Source organism: Mustela erminea, chromosome 13, assembly GCF_009829155.1.
Source record: "Mustela erminea isolate mMusErm1 chromosome 13, mMusErm1.Pri, whole genome shotgun sequence".
NCBI classification, from domain to species: Eukaryota; Metazoa; Chordata; class Mammalia; order Carnivora; family Mustelidae; genus Mustela; species Mustela erminea.
The window spans coordinates 36,869,916-36,880,066 of record NC_045626.1 but is presented as its reverse complement, the minus strand read 5'-3'; positions in this window follow the sequence as shown (position 1 = coordinate 36,880,066).

Below are 10,151 nucleotides of genomic sequence, written 5' to 3'. Positions count from 1 at the left end.
TACCAGAAAATACCAAAGACCTATGGTTTCCTACAGCAGCAACCTAAAGCCTGAGAAAGACAGGCCAACAGCTTGTTGTCTGTATGTGTTGCGTACTGTGTGTGCACTGTGTGTTTATTTACCTACTCATTTGTTCATTTATTCATTCATTCATTCCAGGCCAGCAGCTTGTCATTTCATTTTAAACAAAACAGATGTAAAAGTGGAAGGGAATTAGGGCACCTGGGTGGCTCAGTCGTTAAACCCCTGACTCTTGATCTCAGCTCAAATCTTAATCTCAGGGTCCAGCATTTGGACCCCTCGTTTTTAAAAAAGTAGAAGGGAATCATATTCTCAAAACTTACAGATCTAAAGAAATGAAAATCAATTTTAAAAAGTAGTCCTTTTGGGGCACCTGGGTGGCTCAGTGGGTTAAATCCTCTGCCTTCGGCTCAGGTCATGATCTCCGGGTCCTGGGATCGAGCCCCACATCGGGCTTTCTGCTCAGCAGGGAGCCTGCTTCCTCCTCTCTCTATGCCTGCCTCTCTGCCTGCTTGTGATCTCTGTCTGTCAAATAAATAAATAAAATCTTTTTTTTAAAAAAAGTAGTCCTTTTATAGAACACTAATCTAAATTATAAGTCAGAAAATAACACATTTACAGTATTGGTAAGCGATCATGAAAAGCAAAGTGATCATTCTTACGACACCAGATATTAAATCCAAATAGATTATAAATATGTACACTTGCGCAGCCGCTAGTCATTTCTAAGCTTTAGTTATTAAATTGTTTACATCTTAACTACGGAAATAGTACGTGATTTGCCTAAATTTTAGTACTTTTCCTTGGGAGAAGAAAAAGGAGGAATCTTTATAATGAATAATAGACACTTTAGATAGATATCTGACAATATAAAGTTGGAGTTAAAGTTTTCATTATGGAGGACATAAATTTAAGTCTGCATATATCAGCAGTAAACGCATACACATATTAAAGAATATTTGCTCTTATCTGCTTATTATTTTCCATAACCCAACTTGGGGTTTCAAGTACCTCCTCCATACTCCCAAAGCACTCTGTACATACTGTTCCTCATTCTGCCTTTTTTTTTTTTTTTAAAGATTTTATTTATTTATTTGACAGAGAACACAAGTAGGTAGAGAGGCAGGCAGAGAGAGAGAGAGAGAGAGAGAAGCAGGCTCTGCGTTGAGCAGAGAGCCCGATGCGGGGCTCGATCCCAGGACCCTGGGATCATGACCTGGGCTGAAGGCAGAGGCTTTAACCCGCTGAGCCACCCAGGGGCCCGTGCTTTTCTAGAATTCTGTTGATGTCTCTGTATCACCTTCTAGACAGGTTTCCAGAGAGCAGACCCTGTGTCTTTGATTCACTGTACAAGTCACAGAACCTAGTAGACTTCTTGGCTCAGTGGTGCTAAATAAACACTGGTTTTTAAACTAAGTATCAAAAACTTAGGTGTCATAACACAGATTTTATTTATTAACGACATTTTAAATGTACAACTTCTTCATTTAGGCCAAAGTTAGTTTTCATATATGCCATTGCTTTTAAAAAGTGATGACAGATTTACAAGACTGAGCATACATGAGATAAATTGAATTTTAAGAGATTCACCAGAACACTTCCTAAGGTTGATTTTTTTTTCTTCTTTATACAGCTCAAAAGTAGGTGTATTCGTGTTTTTTATAGCATCTTTGTACTCATGTAACTCCAGGCAAAGTGCTCCAGATTATTTGGTTCCTTAGGCTGTTACAGTTTTTTCTCTATAATTCCAATATTTGATGAATCCCCTAGATGTTGAAAATCCAAATTTTCTAGGTTCCTAAAAGTGTTAAATGTTAATGGGAATGAGAAATAATACTTCAGCCTCCCTTGGGATCCAACTGCAGCTGCCCTGCTTTATCTGGCCAACAGGTGGCAGCATGCTCCAAGGAACGGTTTCAAGAATCCTGTGACAGTACCCCGCCCCCCAACAGAGTTCCCCCCCCCACAACAGAGTTTTTCCCTCTTAAAACTGAGGTACTAAACAGTGGATAAACAAAATCTGTTTACTGAACTGGCTCCAGCAAGTCGTATTTCCAAAGGTGTAAAGGTAACTGAAGCTTTCATCCATTTTATAACTAGATCCAAGGTCACCGCTATTGCTAATTATCACCTGCTTGTTAATTCACAAGTGTAACAACACAAACTAGCAAGATTGCTGGGAAGCCAAAGAAGTAGAGGAACAAAGGGAGCTTGGGAAGGAAAACATTGAAAACTGCTTGAATATTCTGGAATATCTCTAATATGCACATTTGATGAACTTTTGATCTCGGAAGCAATTAATATGGGATGTATTTTACTGTTTATACTATTAACCCTTTATATACAATTCATTAACAGATACTAACAATAATACAATCAACTACAAAAACCAGTGAGGATTTTAAGGTGGATTAATTTATTCCTTCTTTGTACAAGTAAACACTTTAGCAAAAATAGAGGTATCTATCCCGTGGCATAGGTACGTCTATTTAGACTGACGTTCAACATCTTCATGTATTTTATTATACCTGTAGGATGTAACTAGCATGCGATCCTTTCACAGACCAATAAAATTATAATAAAATGTTGGGTAAGTTATATTTTTTAAATTAACGACTACTTATTTGAATTTATTTTGGATTGGTTCCGTTAGATTCAGTCATTAGCAGAATGCATTCACTTATGTGCTTTCTTAATTTTATCTCATTCTGCCATGTTGTCATGCTTAGTTACACAAACTGGTAATACTATCCTTGATTCGAGAGCTTTAAGAGATCCTGACATGTTCTCCATTTAGAGGGTTTTTACTCAAGTCCCTGGTTTCCATCCAGTTTCCTAGGTGACTGAGCAATCAGTTGCTATTTAAACCAAGACTAAACTGACTAGGCTTGTTTAACTGCACACAATTTATTCAAGACTTGTTTAAAATTCTGTAAAGGAGTAGTCACTATGCTTAGACATGTTGGGTGTGGAAGCACCCGGATGGCTCAGTCAGTTAATCATCTGCCTTCAGCTCAGGTCATGATCTGGGAGTCCTAGGGCTGAGCCCGGAGTCCAGTCACACTGGGCTCCCTGCTTCTGCTTCTCCCTTTCCTCCTGCTCTCTCCCCTGGTCATGCATGCTCTCTCTCTCTCAAATAAAATCTTAAGAGAAATTAGTATGTTGAGTATGAATCTGATTATGACCTTGAATTTCAAAGGAAACGTGGAGACTTACAGATCATCTTTTCACTAGGAGAAGCACAGTCACTTCCCATCATTCCAGGTCTACTGTAGAGTTCATGGAGTTGCTAAATGCAGGACCAATTGTTAGAGCTCTCTGCCCCAATCTACCCCAATTTTATGTAAGTGATCCAGACATTTGTTCAATGTGTGTCAAAGCAAGGCTAACAATGATGATGACAGTAGTTTAGACAATTTTCTCTGCTCCACTTTTTTTTTTTTTTAAGATTTTATTTATTTGACAAAGAGAGACACAGCGAGAGAGGGAACACATGCAGGGGAAGTGGGAGAGGGAGAAGCAGGCTTCCCACCAGCAGGGATCCTGATGTGGGGCTCCATCCCAGGACCCTGGGATCATGACCTGAGCTGAAGGAAAATGCTTAATGACTGAGCCACCCAGGCACCCCACTGCTCCGCTTCTCGGCAAAACAAAAAACTAAATGGTAATAAAAACATTTTAAGGATAACTTTTTTTTAAAGTACTTTTAATTTAATAATATGTTCAAGTGCTTTGCAGATCCAAGGAATACTATTTTTTTTTAAGATTTATTTATTTATTTGACAGGCAGAGATCACAAGTAGGCAGAGAGGCAGGCAGAGAGAGAGAGAGGTGTAAGCAGGCTCCCAGCTGAGCAGAGAGCCCGACGCGGGGCTCGATCAAGGAATACTATTCTTAGTCAAGAAGAGCAGACCGTAACAGAGCCCTACGGGCTAAGCAAAGCTTCATAGGGAAAATAACATACACGGTCCTTGAACGATGCTGAAGATTTCAACCAAAAGCAAAATGTTATTGATTGAAGTCAGGACGAAGGTAAAGAAACTAGACAGTAGCAGGAGAGAAATGGAACATCAGCTTTGGTGCCCAAGTACACAGATGGGTAATGATGTGGGAACTAGGGTGGAAGAAAAATTAGTAAATTTCCTTACTACCCACAGCCCATGGACAAGTCCTTGAAACAGGCAGGGTGACCTTCCTCTAACTCAGCTGCCTCAATGTTAATACTTTGCTAAGGGCAAAAGGCAATCTTACCCCAACCCCCAGGATCCTGTATGTCTACTTTAACATATAAAAATTCCTTTGGAAACTTCATCTCTCCCCAGGATCCATGCTGGCAATCGTCCCCAAGCACATGACCCACCAGTATACATCTGAAGAGTCTCAGGCTGAGTTTTTACTCAGCAGCAATAAATGACCTTTTCCTAATAATAATTAGCCCCCTGAGGATCCTGGAAACCTTGTTTCCAAAATACCTGGGAGGCTTACTCCATCCCTTGAAAGTGTGTAACGGGTCACTCCTCATAACCCTAGTACTGTTCTTTCTTCCCAACAGTCCTGTCTCCATGCTTTAATAAAACCACCTTTATTTGCACCAAAGACCTCTCAAGAATCCTTTCTTGGCTATAGGCTGTGAACCTTAATGTCTTTCTACATCAGTTAATATGGGTCCAAAGGAAGAAGAGGTTAAATGAAATGGTAAGGGTGTGTGCCTTACAGTAGAGGGTATAGCAAGGCAGCAAAGATTTACAAATAGGATGATCCATCAGATTCATGTTAAGATTCTTGCGACAATCTGAAAGATGCATTAGGATAAGAGGCCAGATAGAAATCAAGGATACTAAAAACCTATTAGAAGGTTTTTAAAGGCCTGAATTGAAATCGTGGAAATGTGAAAACAACAAATTTGAGCTACTTTGGATGATAATTCAATAGGACCAGACTTTAAAAATGATTAATTTGCCCTTTCACTGGCCCTAGATTTCTGCTTAGTCATGGCATTAGGAAGAAATTTTAAAAAGCTGATAAAGATAATACTCTATTATAATAATTCCACAACAATTCATTATCAATAGATTCAAAATAAAGGAAGGTAGCTGAATGGGATTTGGCTGTGTGAATATTGAAACACTGCTGGACTGTTCACCGTGCTTGGATAGATGTTCATATAAACCAGAAATTAAGATCTGGTACTTGATAGATAGAATACTGTGATGTAAGAGGAAACCACTGTCTGGTCTTCATTCTTGGTTCCTGACACAGAGGTCCTAAAACCCTTGGGATTTTCTGAGCTAGGTGTAAGAGAAGAAGCTTTTGTTATTCACAAGAAGCCCCTGTCAAGCACACTGGCTAGCTAATGAGAGGGAGCAGGAGGGCTGGTTGCCAGGGGAACCAATGACATGATGAGAAAAACTGGAATACTCAGTCCCGCACCCTACTTCTAACCTCCAGGAAGAGGAGAGAGAAATAGAGATTGAGTGAATCGTCAGTGGCCAATGACTTCGTCAATTGTAACTACGAAATGGGGCCTCCACAGAAATCCTACACCAATGAAGAGAGCTTGCAGGTTGGGGACACAACCCCAGTTCTGTGTGGACAGAAGCTCTTGCACTTGGACTCTTCCCGAATTCGCCCTAACTCCTCATCTGGCTGTTCATTTGCATCCTTTGTAAGAAACCAACAATAGTAAGTCAGGTATTCCCCGATTTCTATGAGCTAGCCTAACAAACACCCAAACCTTATGGGGGCTGCAGGAACCTCCAATTTGTGGTCAGGTCAGAGAGAAGTGTAGGCAAGCTGGGTACCTGCTCCTTGTGACTGGTGTCTGAAGTGAGGAGACGGTCATGGGACTGAGCCCCTAACCTGCAGGGCCTGGCGGCGGAGCTGAATGAACAGTGGCACACCCAGGTGTGGGACTAGACAACCACTGGATGTGGAAAACCCACACACTGGGTATCAGAAGGGAAAGGAGGAAACAAGCCACTTTCCTTCAGTAGACAAGTCAGGGATGGAAAAACAAATTTAGGCATCACTTACACACAAATAGAGTTCAGTCACTCTCCTAGAGAAGTAATGCTTATGAAGAGAAGAGTGTTGAACATGAGCTTGGCAGTGGTATAAAGAACTAGGTATAAAGGGAGGAGGTAGTGGGAGGCCTGGGTGACTCAGTTGGTTAAGCGTCTGCCTTCAGCTCAGGTCATGATGCTGGGATCCTGGGATCGAGCCCTGCAATGGGCTCCCTGCTCAGTGGGGAGCCTGCTTTTCCCTCTCCCACTGCAACACACCCCCACGCCCATGAACACATGTCCTATCTCAAATAAATAAAATCTTAAAAAAAAAAAGAAAGAAAGAAAAAGGTAGGTAGTAAAGAGGAGCTAGCTAGGCCAAGTGTGGATAGGCCGGGGGGAGGGGAGGGATAGGCTGTCAACAGAGACAAATGTTATTGTTCAGAATACATAAGGATTGATAAGAGGCCATTGCAAGGTGCTGGCAATTACAAAGTCACTGCCTCCAAAAGTTCAACTTTAGAGGAATGATATAAAGAAACGTTTGTGTCAGGCGGAGTAAGGATTAAGTATGTATCTTTATCTCCATAGTTCCATAATTTCCAAAAATCATATATTAGTATAAATTACAGCTTTAAAAATTTTCAATACACTCTTTTTCAAAGGGAATGGTAATGTGCAGTACATTTAAAAAGTGCAAAAATATGGTATCTTTGGTTCTTAAAGAGCAAGCATTAAGCACTCTTGACTGTCACTGAAAAGAACACTTCCATTTCCCCAACAGCAATGTCCAACATGTATTTTTGTTTAGTGATTTTTATACTGTCCTTAAAGCATAAGCATCAAGGCAGAGAGCAATAAACCTCCATGCCCCTGTGAAATAAATCTAGAACATGCAAATCAAAGGATAAAAACAGATACTCAAGAGAGTCAAAGAAAACAGTATTTTATCCTTTATCTGGTTTTCATAGAATTAAATAGCATTCTTGAATCAATCTTAAACCTAGTAGTCCTTAATTCATTAACTAAAAACAAACTAAGGGACACCTAGCTGGCTCAGCTGGTGGAGCGTGTGACTCTTGATCTTGGGGTTGTGAGTTTGAACACCACTCAAGTAGAGGTTACTTAAAAATAAAATCTTTTTAAAAAATAATAAAAATTTCTGAAAACCTGAAAATAGAGTTTCTGTTCCTGCTTGGACCCTAGAAGCAAACAGGTCACTGGTTATGGGACATTCAACTCTGATTCAAACCTCTGTCAAGCAGTTCTCGGTATTCCCTGATAAGAAAGCAACAAAACCCTTTTCAAAGGTAAATATGTCCTAAAGGTTAGTATGTAAAGAAGCCATCAATCAAAACATTTTCTCCTGTGTTTGATCGTATCTTTCTGGAGAAGAGCAAACTAACATTCAGCTGCCCTAATTTTCCTTTCAAAAGGCAACTTTGAAGGGATTTGCCACCCAACCAATCAGATGGTAAATACAAAGACCCAAAAGCCAAGCAAGCTAGATCTGGTCACACTGGCTTTTCCATGGTCAAGCACCTCAATTTCCCATTTAAAGGTAAAAGCAGCTGGACATCTTCACCACCACCAAGTCACCACCCTACCCCTCCCCTCTCCCCACCCCCGCCAAATGCTTTCACTCAGTATTAATTTAACATCAGGCCTCTGGGAAGCTGAGGATTTCCCTCTCCAACATGACCTCGCTGGGCTATGGTGCATAGCTTTTCTGTTCTTATTTAAGATTTATTGGAGACGGGGGTGCCTGGGTGGCTCAGTCTGTTAAGCGCCTGCCTTCAGCTCAGTTCATGATCCCAGGGTCCTGGGATCCAGTCCCCAGCCCTGAATTGGGCTCCTGCTCGCAGGGAGCCTGCTTCTCCCTCTCCTTCCCACTTGTGTGCTCTCTCACATGCACGCTCTCCCTCTCTCTCAAATAAATAAATAAAATCATAAAAAAGGAAAAGAAAAGATTTATTTGAGACAGAGAAGAGAGAGTGTGCGGCAGAAGAAGAGGGAGAAGCAGACTCTCTGCTGAGCAGGCAGAGAGTCCCCAGGGCTCAATCCCAAGACCCTGGGATCATGACCTGAGCTGAAGGCAGATGCTTAACCAACTGAGCCACCCACTCTCCCATTGGTGTATTTTTTTTTTTTTTAATGAAATCAATGCTTCTGCGGTATGGGGTGGGTGGGGGAAGATTTTACTGTTTCCATAGTTCATTTAAGTCTCTCCTGACAGGCCCTGGTTGGCATCTTAGAATAGGAATGCAGATGGCCTATAAAGAAGGACAAAAGTAAGAGGGATTTTGGTAGTGTTTGTCTGGGGTGTTTGTCAAAAACATAAATTCTAAACACCTCCTTAGGTGTTCTAACGGAAGGCTTAGAAACGTTTAGCCTTAAAAAGACCCTAAATAATTCTTAACATCAGGCAAATCCAAATAGCTATTCAACTGGATCTTTTTAATAACCAAAGAAGTCACCATTTATAAAGGGAAGTGATTACCTGAAGCAGTATAATCCCAACCACTAAAACATAACGTAATTTTTAAAAGCAAAATAAATCCAGAAAAGGTAAGCAAATTAGGTTGTACCTTCTGAAAAATAATTTAAATATAATTTAATATAATTTAAAATAACATATATGGCCCTCAGAAGGCCTAAATACTGGGTAGTATATAAACTTGTTAGTCACTTACCACCATAATGCCTGACAAGAGCAAAAATTAATTTCTCAGAGGCTCAGTTGGTTGGGAGACCTGCCTTTTCAGGTCATGATCCTAGGGTCCTGGGATGGAGCTCCAGGGAGAACCTTCTACCCAGCGGGGAGTCAGCTTCTCTCTCTCTCTCCCTATGCTCCCCCACCGCTGATCCCCCCCCCCCCCGTCCGCGTGTGTGTGTGTGTGTGTGTGTGTGTGTACACAAATGCTCTAATAAATCTTTTTTTTTTTAATTAAATTTATCATTAGGCAGGGTCAGAGAGAAACCCAATGGGTATTCAATACATTCACTGTTCTGTAGAAAAATTCAAATAAAACCTAGATTTCCTTCTAAATGATTGCTACAATAAAAGAATTTAGACAAATACTACAAGCTCAAGGCAATCGGATGAGATTTTTAAACATTTCCACCTTACCACAAACAACAGTTATAACGAAATGAGGTGAAGGTCTTTAGTACCCAAGTCCTACAGCTTTTTTTTTTTTTTTTTTTTTTAAAGCTTTCTCTCCAGCCTCTTGTTTCCCGCTCACGAAACCATCAGGAAATGTTTCACTCAGCTTTTAGCTGAATTGTTGGTTTTATTACTCATACTCTATGCATTTAGAAAGGCACCCCCCCACACCAAACTTATCTTAGAATTTATCTTCATTGAATCACTCAATGATCACTCTGTTCAAGGCAGAACAGAATCCTAAGGAAAGATCTTTCAGAAGTGACGGACAGGATTAAGAACCAGGAGGAGACTGGTGATTGCGGTTATGCTGAAATGAAAGGGGGAAAAGTAGGACAGGAAGAGTGTACCTGTAGCTTTAACTCTGCTAGGCATGGTAAGTAAACAACCGCATCACGAGCAACTTCAAGGGCTTTCTTTTACAATGATGCAAAAAGAAACAACTTGGTAAATAAGGTCTTTGTTTACTGTTTTGCATACTACAAGGGAGCACTGTCCCATTCCCTTACAATGTCTATTATGGGTCTCTAAATAATACAAAGCTGAAGGGGTGACATCAGGGTAACAGTAACAATAAGCTGGTGGAGTCCGGATTTCTGATATTTTGTAGCTGAAGATATAGCATTTTGGAAATGCAAGGTCATGCTAACAGTCCAAGGTTTTCTTTTGTTTTACAAACATCTCCATCATCAGGCATTCAGGAAATCTATTACAAACCCTCCAAGTGCAAGCCTCATCCAGGCGTTTTGCCTTCTCCTCGATAGGGAGCATCCCCACTCAGCTACTTCCCAGCAGTATTTTTTAAAAAAAGGAAAAATAAATTTAGTTCCAGTTCTCTCTGTGTCTGATTCTCCCTGTAACCCCACGTGGCCTTGTGTGGCATGCAGTGTCTCCACCCTCTAGGGAACTGTAATAAACTTTTTCCCCCCAAGGCAGTTCTCACCATGACTGGCCTCTTACTA